This window comes from Bactrocera dorsalis, chromosome 1 (assembly GCF_023373825.1).
Source record: "Bactrocera dorsalis isolate Fly_Bdor chromosome 1, ASM2337382v1, whole genome shotgun sequence".
Classification (NCBI taxonomy): domain Eukaryota; kingdom Metazoa; phylum Arthropoda; class Insecta; order Diptera; family Tephritidae; genus Bactrocera; species Bactrocera dorsalis.
In genome coordinates this window covers 4,137,582-4,151,625 of record NC_064303.1, presented here as the reverse complement: position 1 = coordinate 4,151,625, position 14,044 = coordinate 4,137,582, and the positions used below count along the sequence as shown (strand labels likewise).

The 14,044-nt window shown below is 34.8% G+C and overlaps 1 protein-coding gene across 1 annotated transcript in view; it reads left to right on the top strand.

Annotated features, from left to right (window-relative positions):
- The window catches only part of LOC105232401 (uncharacterized), a 148,820-nt gene that overhangs the window by 32,425 nt on the left and 102,351 nt on the right, over positions 1-14,044 (top strand). Inside the window, exon 2 of the mRNA XM_029552889.2 lies at positions 3,350-3,507. The gene's annotated coding sequence lies outside the window, so the exon portion shown is untranslated. The remainder of the gene's footprint in view (positions 1-3,349; positions 3,508-14,044) is intronic.

Here is a 14,044-nt window from a genome sequence, read left to right as displayed (position 1 = left end):
AAGACTATTATTGATGTGAGAGTAAAGAAGGCATTGATTCCCAGTTGCAGAGGAGCCTTTGGCAAAATGGGTTCAAATCGAAAGTACTCCCATGACTCTACGGAATCATAGTCAAGCCCGTTAGGACCCCAGAAAGGACCACTAGCCGCGCAAAGAAATTGTGAGTGGGTAGAAGCCGAGGTGAATTTACTAAAGGTGCGTTCAGGGATGTTTAAGGAATACCTAACCACTTTATCAATAGCACCATGTCACTTTGTGAGCTGAGCAGGCAGGGAAAGCTACACTAGTAACCTGCTATTAGTAGAATGGGAAGGGTCAAGCCTTTAACTAAAATCATATAAAAGCTCTAAGAGATGGCGCTGTGTACAATGTATAAAAAAAAATAAGATTTCCAAATTGATTTAAATAATGGCAGCTGGTAAAATTAATTTGGTTTCTAAATTTATTTTTTTCGAACAGAAAAATAGATTTACAACTCTTAGCTTTTATTTTGCATCAATATTGAAGCAATGTGAGCTTTTATTTCACTTCGTCCAGCTGTAAAGCTTCAAATATGTGAACTTCAGGCGCAAGCGTTTCAATTTGTAAGATGTACTCTTTCACTTCATGACCTATTTCATCTTCATAGAGGACACATACGCTTTTCTAATACTATAATCATTCCGAAATTGATGGGTGTCATAACCTCAAAGAAAAAAGTTGCTGCATTCACACGCCATTTTATATTTACGAGATATCAAATTTTATGCTATGAACGCTTTTGCTGCCCTTATGCGCTTGGCAACTGCACACGAAGTGAGCTGACAGCTACCGGCTAAGCTTTGCCGAGAGCGAAAAAAATCCTTTTCGACGTAATTGAACGCCTAAGTGTTAAAAATAATAATAAAAGTAACAGAATAAGGGCATAAAGCAGGCGACTAATCAAGCTGACAATATCGCAACCTACCCAACAACACACAACAACACCAACCAGCAAGGCATAAGCAACAACCCCTAGAGTCAATCACATTACAACACACACACACGCACATATTTGTGGAAAGAAACAAACAATGTGTGCGAGTTGGCCGCATGTGGTTTAAAAAGTTTGACTTCAACGCTGATGACGCAGCTGCTGCAGCAGTGGCAGCACACTTTTCTTTCATCTTGCACAATAGCAAAGCTGTTGACCCCCATTTCAGCGGCAGCAGCTACAAAAAGCGAGCTGGCAACAAAACCAAACAAAAAAATAGCAACAACAATAACATGCCAACATATAAACACAAATAGCGGTGGGAAATCAACGCACGTTGCACGCAATCGCGATAAGCCGGATATTCATTTGCGTTTAGTGTGCGTGTGCATGTGTGTGACCACTTTGAGTGATGCAAACAGCGCGCGGCCAAAGGGAGATGAAATAGAGACTGCGTGCAAAAGGCAGCAAAAGAGTACACACGAAAAAAAGCTATAGGGGGAGAAAAGATTGGCAAACAACAACACCAACATCAACAACAAGAACGTTGAAGAAGCTTGCCTGGCAACAGCGTGCTCGCAATGCGTCAGCGCATAAAGCTTTTCTACTTTAAATTATGTGTGTTCATGTGAATGCACACCATTTAGTATATTATATAATGCATATACATATATGTACATATATAGTTTTATATGTGTGTATACACATATATGGGAGTATGCAAGTAAGTGCGTCCCCTTTTAAAATTCTTTTGCTACCTTTGTGGCACTCACGTTTGGGGTCACACAGCAGTCGATGGTATGCGCAAATTTATGACTGAGTAGATGCTCTGCAAACATGTGCGTCGCAGTTCACGTTTTATTCATTTAATACGGGAAAACTCTTAGGTTTCACATAGCACATAAATAATATGAAGAAGTGTAGCTTCCAGGTTCACTTTTCTTATTAAGATTATGGTGCTGTAAGGAAAAGTTGGTGTGGTAACTTGCTGAAGATTATTGTTGCAGGTCCCATATTAGGCTAAAGTTTAAGATAGCAGCCGGTGACTTTTTACTGGTTCTTTGATTATAAAAAAATATTTAAAAAATTGAATATGAAATCAATTTGCATAAAAAATTTATTTTTGGAAGCTTTAAGTTAAAGCAGATTTAGTTCCCTTAACTGCTTCTGTGGCACAGTATATTTATTATCGTCCATTAAGTAAATCAAATACTCATTATTTTAATTTCTGTGGTCTTTCAATCATACAGATGCGGTCCGTCGACCAGCGTCTGCTAAGCACTCGAGAGGTCAAGATGCTAATGGCGATCCAACTCGGTTTCATTCCAATGAGAGCAGGGCACCAATATCCTTTCTAGACAGCTTGTTCGCTTTGCAGTTGTCTGTAATGACCAGGCGACCCAACCATGTTTGATGACGATATATATTGATGCTATCTCTGGTGAGACACACCATGACAAGCGTCTACGTACGTTTATCTACTGCCACCTTAATAGCGTCCTGAAATACACTATACCAGTATAGTAGCCTGAGGCTAAGATGACGGAGATATTCTTGTGGAAAACCTCCTATCCCAACTTCGATCCCTCCGCGAAAAAGCTGAGCCTCTTCTTCAGCGACTCTTCCCTAAGAGTTATAGTAATTTTAATTTTTTGTTTATGCTTTAAATTTTTTTTTTTTGATCAGTTAACTACCCATGAAACTGTCTCCAGCACGTATGGTGGCGTTGATTTTAAGAATAAATTATGATCAGAGCTGTTTTTGGTTTCAATGGGATATATTGGGAAAGATAATTCCATAACTACTTATGGTTAAATCTCAATACTTCTTTTCAAGACCCTTGCTTTTCCAGAAGCCTTCTTAGTATGAATCGTCCTTTGGTTAAAAAATTACCAGAATAATATACTCACGTTTTCACGAAACATACATATGATACCTACCATATAAACTACTTACTTAAGCATGAGGAAGCACTTCATAAACCAGTCCCATCACGGTTGGTCTAAGAGAAATATGATAATTCAAGCTTTTTAGGCAACGCAATCACTTTTTAAGCTTTCAACAATATTCAGATATAATATTTGCAGTTGGGAACAAGAATATTTTCCCGGTCTAATTGATATAAATATGTACAAGTTATTGGTACCAAGCTTTGGCTAACATCGAAGTGTACCGGTTAGCTTATTAGAAAAAACACTAAAAGCTTTCCAAAAGTGCGTTTGTTTGCATTTTCTAACATCAGTAAGGCATGTACATAAAACTAGCTGTAAGTTTTCTATATTTTCAAGCTCCCTTTTACGTACACATGTATACATACAAGTACGAGTATATCAACCAACCCTACTCATTCACGATTTTATTAACAGTTACCCCATTTTATTTCATCTTTATTTGCAGTCACGTGCGTGCAATTGTGTAATGTTCTAAACAATTTGGAAGCAAAATACATGAGCAAAACAAAAACAATAGCAATTGCAACAATATCAACAAAAAGGGGATCAAAAAACGAACACACACCCAAACAAGAAAAGAGATGGAATATGAATAAAACAATGGTGAGTTGTGAGAAACTAAATGTAGCTTTATACTTATTAGTAACGGGTGATTTTTTTGAGGTTAGGATTTTCATGCATTAGTATTTGACAGATCACGTGGGATTTCAGACATGGTGTCAAAGAGAAAGATGCTCAGTATGCTTTGACATTTCATCATGAATAGACTTACTAACGAGCAACGCTTGCAAATCATTGAATTTTATTACCAAAATCAGTGTTCGGTTCGAAATGTGTTTCGCGCTTTTTTATCGACAAATTTTGTTCAGCGATGAGGCTCATTTCTGGTTGAATGGCTACGTAAATAAGCAAAATTGCCGCATTTGGGGTGAAGAGCAACCAGAAGCCGTTCAAGAACTGCCCATGCATCCCGAAAAATGCACTGTTTGGTGTGGTTTGTACGCTGGTGGAATCATTGGACCGTATTTTTTCAAAGATGCTGTTGGACGCAACGTTACGGTGAATGGCGATCGCTATCGTTCGATGCTAACAAACTTTTTGTTGCCAAAAATGGAAGAACTGAACTTGGTTGACATGTGGTTTCAACAAGATGGCGCTACATGCCACACAGCTCGCGATTCTATGGCCATTTTGGGGGAAAACTTCGGACAACAATTCATCTCAAGAAATGGACCCGTAAGTTGGCCACCAAGATCATGCGATTTAACGCCTTTAGACTATTTTTTGTGGGGCTACGTCAAGTCTAAAGTCTACAGAAATAAGCCAGCAACTATTCCAGCTTTGGAAGACAACATTTCCGAAGAAATTCGGGCTATTCCGGCCGAAATGCTCGAAAAAGTTGCCCAAAATTGGACTTTCCGAATGGACCACCTAAGACGCAGCCGCGGTCAACATTTAAATGAAATTATCTTCAAAAAGTAAATGTCATGAACCAATCTAACGTTTCAAATAAAGAACCGATGAGATTTTGCAAATTTTATGCGTTTTTTTTTTTAAAAAAGTTATCAAGCTCTTAAAAAATCAAAAAATATAAACTTTATGTGTAACTTTTGTCCGGGGTTAACTCCTATAATTTGTAAAATTTAGCACATTTTGTCCAGTTGGATTCAACTTGAAAGATTGGATAGTTTATATTCGACTTCAAAAATAAAAAATAAAAAAAAATTAATAATAATAAAAAAACTAAAAACAATAAAAAAAAAATTAAAAAATTAAATACTATTTTAAAATGATTTTTTTTCACTTAATTCTAAAATTCATATGGAGAAGAGTGTTGTCTTGAAATAAGAAAACTTTAACCTTTAAAATATTTTAAACGGTCAGGTTTACGTAAAAATCGTAAGAGAACTTTTTCTATAGTACTTCATTTCCTGTCAAATGTATGAAACATAATATTTTTTCAAGGAATTGGCTATGGGATATGAATTTATCTATCAAATAATAAGAAAAAAAAGGAAACTGCATAGCGGAGGACTGTCCAGTTACTATTAAGAGCTAGGAGAGATTTTCATAGAAATGTCGAAGGACCTATAGGTTTTTTTGACCTACCCCTATATAAGTCCATATACATACATATTAGTAAATATGATAAAATTATCTGCATTTATGAAACCACTAAAGGAACTTAGTGTTGCATACTTTTCGATGCTGAAGAAAAGTAAATGTGCTCCCCTCTATCTAACTTTCTCACACATATTCTCTACAGTAGGGTATATAAAATTGTACAGAAATAAATCCAATCATAAGCTTTTTGTTGTATCCTTGAGTACAATACAATAATAATTTCTTGTTTTAGTTCTGTTAAGTGGCTTTAATAAAGATTTGTGAAAACAAATAAAATAAACTATAAAAAATGTATTTTCTATTTTTCATAAAAATTTTGTAATTCAGCCACCATAACGCATATGGAATTTAATATAGAACGAGTGCTACATTTCATTGGAATAATATTTGCAACAAAATTTTTTGCACCGTAATCAAATTTCACAACTTTTTACCTTAATATATGTAGTTTGCTTGTATTTGTTTATCCTTACCGTAATAAATATCTAAGTGACTTTTATTTGGTTGTGCGAGTAGTGTTTCCCACGAAGCCTTTGTTGCATTTATTCAGTTATTTTCATACAAAAACATGCACAACCATCAAAAAGGCATACTAGACAGAGAGAAACAGAGTTATGCCACATAATTGTGTGGCGTATGCCATTTGATTTGCAAATATGTAGTAAATAAATTTTCTAAACAATAAGCTTGCACTAAAAGAGAGCTATGGCAGAAAATACGAGCTTGCCGCAATATGCGCAATGAAATATGAATTTGTTATGCGGCAGCCATAGCAGCAAGCAGGAAATCAAATTAATTAATTTTCGTTTTGTCGACAAAGAGAAGTGAATAATACAAAAATAAATTATGGGAAAGAAAATGCAAATAAAGTGTTTATTAAACAGGATACTATATAGTTTCACTGCATTAAATTTGCGAGTAGCGGGAACAAATGGAACAGTTTTTGAGAAAATGGTTATTGTAAAGCTAAAAAGTGGTTTATAAAGTATATATAATAAGTACTCTTATATCTATGAAGTTTTCTACCAGTTCTCAACCAGCTACCCGATTTTTATTGCATACATTTAGGCGCATAGTCTTAAGAATCTCGCTGGAAGTATAATTCAAACTAATTTTTCGGACTTATAAGCAGCTTGTATTATCCACTAAAATATCTATTCAGTCTACAACCAACTTTTCATTTTTATGGTATACATTCAAGAGCAAAGCCCTAAAATAATAAGCCCTAATAAAATATAATGACGCATGGGTATGACTTGTGTGAGAGAATAATAAATACTATTAAATTTACAAAATCTTGTACCAGTTTTGAACTATTTCTAAATTTTGGTAGTATACATTTAGGCGCACAAAATTACTAAATCCAATGTAAGCACAACTTAAACAATTTTTTTTAGAAAAATGAGAACATTTTATTCTTATATAAAATATTTATCCAGTTCTTAAACACCTTCACAATTTTATAGTATACATTTAGGAGCAGGACCTTAATAAATCAATAATAAATACATTATTATACAGTTTTATTATTCCAATGACAAAATTATAACATATCTAAATAGGTTTATGAAGTTTTAAGTTTATGAAAAATGTAGCACACATTTAGGCGCATAGACTCGATTAACAATAATCCTCCTCCAACCGTACTATAATCTCTTTCTTGCCTTAAAAGCTCGCGTAATGACAGTTAAGAAAGTATGTGTGCAATTGCAGTTATTATTTTCACAATTGCGTAATCTACTTTTAGGCGTCATATACATATGGACTGCAAACTCAACACACACACATGCACTTTGACACACGCTCACACATACTAACACCATGCGCTTTGCATACAAATTTTTGCATTGCATATTTGCAGGCGTGCAACTGTAAAATTATTTCAAAGTTGTATGAAGTTTCGCAACAATTTGTTTCTTTTCATTTTTTACTTTTTTTCTGCCTTGCAACTTATCGCCCCCAATAGAGCGAGTTGTTGTGCTCGCTACTTGCTCAGTTCATATGTTGTGCGCTGTTGTTGTTGTTGTCGTTTTATTGGCTTTTGTTGCATGCACAACTAATTTAAACCATTATCCTTGCCACATGCCACAAACGCATAATAAACACATAGCATACACGCATGCATGCGGGCGCAGAAATGTAGCTGCGTTGTTTTGCTTTTACCACATGCCACATTTTGCATGCCACACTCATCAGAAACTTTTGCAGTTCTTTTAGATGGAATTAAATTGCTTTAAACGGCAAGATACGCTCAAGTGATGAATGTAGTGATGTGCGGGAGGGATGAGAATTTAAATGTGGACCCAAAGGATGAAAAATAGATCATAGGCGGTGAATAGTATAATAATCGATAACTTTCAAACCGGCTATAGCTGGCTCAAGTATTTTGAGTATACTTACTTTCATTTAGTAAGGAAATCAGTCTCTACTTTTCATATCCTTTGCTCTGTTTCGATCTTTCTATCTCTCTTTTCCTCTATTTCTGGCATTATATTCATTTCTTTTTCAATTCCTATAAATTTAGGATTTTAATAACTATTCTATATCTACCTCTATCCTTATCTCTATCTATATCCATCGCTTCCTCTGTCTCTAACTATCTCTATTTTCACTTCTATAACATGCCACTTTTAAAATCATTCTTACGTCCCCATTGATACTAAATACTCCCACTACTACTATCCGACAACGAATTTTCAAACCGTACTTCACAATATCCTTACGATCCTTTCACCTAGTTATCACCTTTTTCGCTCTCAGCCATCAATAAGATAGTGATCTTTTCCCAATAACAACATGTTATTTTATGAAATATATACAAATACGTCACTCTCACTCCCTTCATTGCAATTGCCATTTTATACCGAAATCACACGGTGAACTATTTCTTGTCCAGTTTTAGGAGCACTCCTAAAAGTTTACTATCTTAAAAAGGACCTATAATTATATAAATGCCATTCCACCAAAAACTCAACTCATTCAAATTCAAGTAACTGTAACAAACTCAAATAAATTCTTGCCGACAACTTTTCCTTTCTCTCTCTCTCGCAGTTGATCAGTTGGTAGTATGCTTCAACCATTGAGATGACATCTGAGTGCCGTAAAGTATGCTAAACACTCAAGTCTGCTCTAGCTAATGGTAGGCAAATACTTTTAAAAATGAAATTTTCTACTACTCAAGCGAACAACTTGCTGTTTTCATGTTTAACTAAAGGGTGATTTTTTAAGAGCTTGATAACTTTTTTTAAAAAAAAAACGCATAAAATTTGCAAAATCTCATCGGTTCTTTATTTGAAACGTTAGATTGGTTCATGACATTTACTTTTTGAAGATAATTTCATTTAAATGTTGACCGCGGCTGCGTCTTAGGTGGTCCATTCGGAAAGTCCAATTTTGGGCAACTTTTTCGAGCATTTCGGCCGGAATAGCCCGAATTTCTTCGGAAATGTTGTCTTCCAAAGCTGGAATAGTTGCTGGCTTATTTCTGTAGACTTTAGACTTGACGTAGCCCCACAAAAAATAGTCTAAAGGCGTTAAATCGCATGATCTTGGTGGCCAACTTACGGGTCCATTTCTTGAGATGAATTGTTGTCCGAAGTTTTCCCTCAAAATGGCCATAGAATCGCGAGCTGTGTGGCATGTAGCGCCATCTTGTTGAAACCACATGTCAACCAAGTTCAGTTCTTCCATTTTTGGCAACAAAAAGTTTGTTAGCATCGAACGATAGCGATCGCCATTCACCGTAACGTTGCGTCCAACAGCATCTTTGAAAAAATACGGTCCAATGATTCCACCAGCGTACAAACCACACCAAACAGTGCATTTTTCGGGATGCATGGGCAGTTCTTGAACGGCTTCTGGTTGCTCTTCACCCCAAATGCGGCAATTTTGCTTATTTACGTAGCCATTCAACCAGAAATGAGCCTCATCGCTGAACAAAATAAAGCGCGAAACACATTTCGAACCGAACACTGATTTTGGTAATAAAATTCAATGATTTGCAAGCGTTGCTCGTTAGTAAGTCTATTCATGATGAAATGTCAAAGCATACTGAGCATCTTTCTCTTTGACACCATGTCTGAAATCCCACGTGATCTGTCAAATACTAATGCATGAAAATCCTAACCTCAAAAAAATCACCCGTTATTTGCAAATTTTGCACTTTTGTTTATAAATAATAATAACGCACGCACAAGCGAGTACCCAAAATGTATATATAAATATTGCATGGTTTTGTTAACATGACAACATATTGGGTTATTTAGAGACTCGACGAGTTCACAGCGCATTACCGCAAGGACGTAGCAAAAATATTAGAACAAACAAAATACCGAAATGCAAACCCAAACTGAGCTCAACTCAACTCAAACATGGTAAACATTAAAAGTTTCCAATTTTCTGCTCGTTTATGTGTTTTTGAGGTCGACAGACAGCTTCATGAAAAAATAATCGCTCCCAGTGCACGCGTAGCTCCAAGAAGTGGAAGTGGTGCAACAAAGCAGTTCCGAAATATCAATATTTCTGTGTGTGTGTGTGTGTGTACGTGGTCAAACGTGGTAGGCGATTGAGGCCAGTGGTAAGAGAAATGGAGATTTTAAGTTGAGAAAAGTTTGTGCACTAAATAAGCAAGGGAAAGTATAGTTGGCACACAGGGTTTAAGAAAACATTAACTTGAAATTATTGTTTCAAGTGAGAAATAAAATTTAGATTCCACATATTTTTATACCCTATACGAGGTATATTGAATTTGCAACGAAGTTTGAAAAGCGCAGAAGGAAACGACGAAGACAGTATAAAATAAGTAAATTAGTCACGCAGCTTTTGAGTTATTTCTTTGAAATTGCACATATGCTTTCCTCCATAAATGACTGCTCATTTAGTGAATCTATCGATATTGGATATCGCTTATAACTGTCATAGAAACTGAACGTACGGAATTAAGTCCTTATATGAAAAATATTTTATTTGTCAACGTCTCTTTACGAAATTTGACATAAACTATTTTCCAAAGCTACGCTGTAATCTCCGAAGAAATTATTCTGATCAGATCACTAGAAGCTATAGCTGTTATACAAACTGATCGATAAAACTCAAGTACATGTAGGGAAAGCTTTTTCAGATATCTGTACGAAACTTCGCATGGATTATTGCCCAATGCAACGCTGTAAACTGAATTAATATTGTTCAGATCGGACTTTTATAGCATATTGCTACCATACAAACTGGTCGAACATTCTCAAGTCCTTGTAAACATAAAACATAAAAATATTTTGAATTCGTAAAAACAAAGTCGCTTCTTCTATGAATTGAAGGTATACATTTAGGCGCACTGTATTAAATCACCTTGATGCAACTAATGTATATATAATATTAATGTATACTCCTGCTTTTGTTTCTAATTTCTTTATCTAAATACTATATAATGACAGTTGTACAAGTACGTGCTGATGTCAGTTTATCATTTGTACAAATATGTAAACTGCTTTTAGGCGGTTTGAACGAAAATGTGCCCCGAATTTTGTGTATTGTATTTTCTGTATGTACATATATGTAAGAGATGTATATGTAAGAAGAAGATGGTAGGTGAAGATAGAGATAGATTAAGTTTGATGTAGGCCAACAATTGTGTGCTCATTTAAAAGTTTTCTTCTTTGTTTTGGAAATTTTTCGAAATGGGAGGAAGAACAAAGTTTCGATATTTTATTTTATATTTTTGCAACGGCAATATGACATTTCTAATAAAATTTGTATTTCTAATAATAATAAGCATTAGATTGACCTGTGAACGATTTTTTCGGGTTTACAAAAGGTATCCCGTACATACAGCTGCCAGTTATGCTATTCAAAGTTTCAGCAGAATTGTTAATCATCAGCTATATTATGTCCTGTATTGGTGTTTTTGGTTCACAGAAATGTATATAAGCCCCGAAAATTAGTATCAATGACCACTAATTGTGATTTTCACGAATATGAACTCACCAGGTCCAATGCTTCGAACAACAATTTAAAATATTTATACATATATTGTATATATATAAGCATATATACTATATATTTTGCGGAAATGCAAACACCGTTACATATGCATGATCCTAATTAGTTGATATTTGTGTATTTAACAGCAGGCATTGGATTTTGCTAAGCAACAAAAGTAAATAAATCAACCTACCATTTCAGATTAAGTATTCGAATATGAAAGTATATTTACTGTACTCCTGTTGTTTTTAGAATAATCAGCATAAGCCATATGTCCGCAAGTGTAGTGTACACATATTATTAAATACCCTGCAGAAAAAATTAAAATCATCCATCATATACACCTTTATCATATACACTTTATATAACTTCTATTGCAACGAGTTGACAAGAAAGAGACAGAAATTTAGAAAAATTTAAGTTAAAAATAAAAGTCAGACTATTTCATCCTACATGACACTTCTCCTACTTGCAACGCCAATAATAATTTTTTTTTAATAAAAATCGTGCATCTTCAGCACCAACAAAACCAACGTAGTTATGGCTATAAATTTTCCCAGTTCTGCTAAATCTCTCCTCATAAAAGCGGATTCGCCGCTGGTCACTAGGGTAGCAAAATTATGAAAAAGGTAAAAAACTGAAAATATGAAAAACTGGCACACGCACCAGCTGCAAAGTGGACTAAGTCAACTTGTGCGAGGGAATTATATTTCCTTTTTTACTCATATTCAACTGACCACTGCACACATACGCACAGGCGCACAAAGAGTGAATTATGCTTGTTGCACTCAGCGCTGGGTTGATGATTAAACCCTGACTGAGTACGCTTAATGCAGAGCTTCATATGCATACATATACATATACTTAATTGGACTTCCCTACAAATAGAATGCAAATATCTGAATGGAATAGTTTTCAATTACCTTGAATTAAAAACTTGAGTTGAGAAATTATATGTACTTATATTTAATATGAGAAGAGTTTGAAATTAGATTATTAAACAAATTTTCATCACGCTTCTTCATATTTTTAGTGATATAGACGTTTACTTTTGTTATAGTCTACAACATTCATAGAATGTGATATTAAAGTACTCTTTCAAAATCGAATGTACTTACTGTAATTGAGGTCTGTAGAGCGCGTGACCTACACACTTGAATTTTCAAATGTGTTTTTCTGGAAACTACAGTTTCTAAAACAGCATCCACGATTTTTCAAAAATGATTCATCAATTGCTTTTGAATTTTAATGGTAGATTTATCACTCATTTGGCTACCGCCCGTAATAGCATTTTTTATAAATATTGAACAGCCTTTTTTATAAACAAATACTCGCAAAAGGTTATGAAATTTCGTGTATTAATATTTAACAGCTTCTATCGTATTGAATTTTCAATTAAAAGATCCTAGCTTCGGCGTTAGCCATCTGTCTATAGAATACAATGCAATATGTCTATTTCATTTTCAGTTAGCCAGTCTGCTGGCATCATGGACGCCGTATATCTACCGCTTTTCGTCATGTGTGTCAGTGATAAATCTCGAAATTGACAAAATATTTTTACTTAAAAAATTAATAATTCAACTAAAAGCTTAATTAATATACAAGAAAAATTTGGAAGCTCTGAGTTTTTCCACTTCACTGTAAAAAATTCCGAAAAACCTCAAAAGATATCCGTCACTCGGGATAGGATATAAAGTTGATTAACTTACTTTTTCCTTTTCAATTTATTTTTCTAAATGCGTGACATCCTCATTCTTGCATCTAAATATGTGTATGCGTCTCTTAATTCACTCTAATTCATCCCTGCGCTCACTCACTTTATAACAAATTTGTTTGCGGATAATCAATTTGAGTTTGCCTTTAATTTTTCATACTCAAAAAACATTCATCACTTAGCGCATCCCTTCCAAAAGACACACATATACATACGCATACATAAATATTTAAGCAGTGTCACAGCTCCATTTAGCTGTCTTGTTTGCCGGCAAATCACGATTTTAATTAAATTGCTACAAAATGAATTGATTTGCATTGTAATTTATGTATTTCACTAACGAAATTTGTGCCACAATTTGTTTGCTATTGTCTGCTGCGTCGCTGGTGCGCTCCTTCGTCCATGCCTTCCATGCCATCGCTTCTCTATGTTTCTTAGCGAATTTTCCTGCTATCAGCATTTTGTGGCCATAAATTTTGCAAAAGTTCATTGTTAGCATATTTAAAAGGGACTAAAAGCCAGTTAGTTGCTATTTTTATTATTTGCAACTTGTGTCTTTGCACATTTTCCAACCAACAAAACCCAAAAAGACACAAGTTACACAGTAGACGCAGATAAAAGGAGACACGATTAAAATGTGTGTGCAAAAAAGATAAAATTGTCACGTTGCCACTTAATTCTTGGCTTTCAGTGGCTGACGGCTTGACCTTTTTTTTGCCGACACGACATTGGAAGCGGCTCGTTTTTCGGGGGTTAGTGCGAGATTGCTTGAGATTTAGTTTGTTTAAGTTTTTGTAAAAAAGCTAATTTGATTAATTTTATTTTATAGAATATTTTTGGGGTTTTTTATTGTAATAAAAATATTAGATATTTTCTACTATTTCTAATAATTTATTCTACCTTAACTTATTTCATTTCAATAGTACCACTAATACCACAGTAGTAACCACTCCTTACTACCTCCACTTCACACACTCCACAACAAATTATCGCACTGTAGTCTAAGCACATTAAGTTTCGAGCAGTTGCTAAGTTAAGCTCCCTTCTAGCCTTACCCCAAACATGCCACCAAGTTGCGTGTCTTGTAATTTTAATAATTGTATTCGCTTTCATTATTCGTAGCTTGGTCTCCAACCCAAAAATATACGGCTCACCATTATCCTTGGCTGCCTTTGTCAGCGCTAAAGTCTGCGCTAGCGCCTTAGTATTGGTTTCAACTGGCTTTTTATTAGCCAAACAAAACACTATTATTACAATTTTATTGCAAGGTGTTGACTTGGTGCTTGATAATCATGTTTTCCAACGGCTTTTAATTGCAGTTTCGGA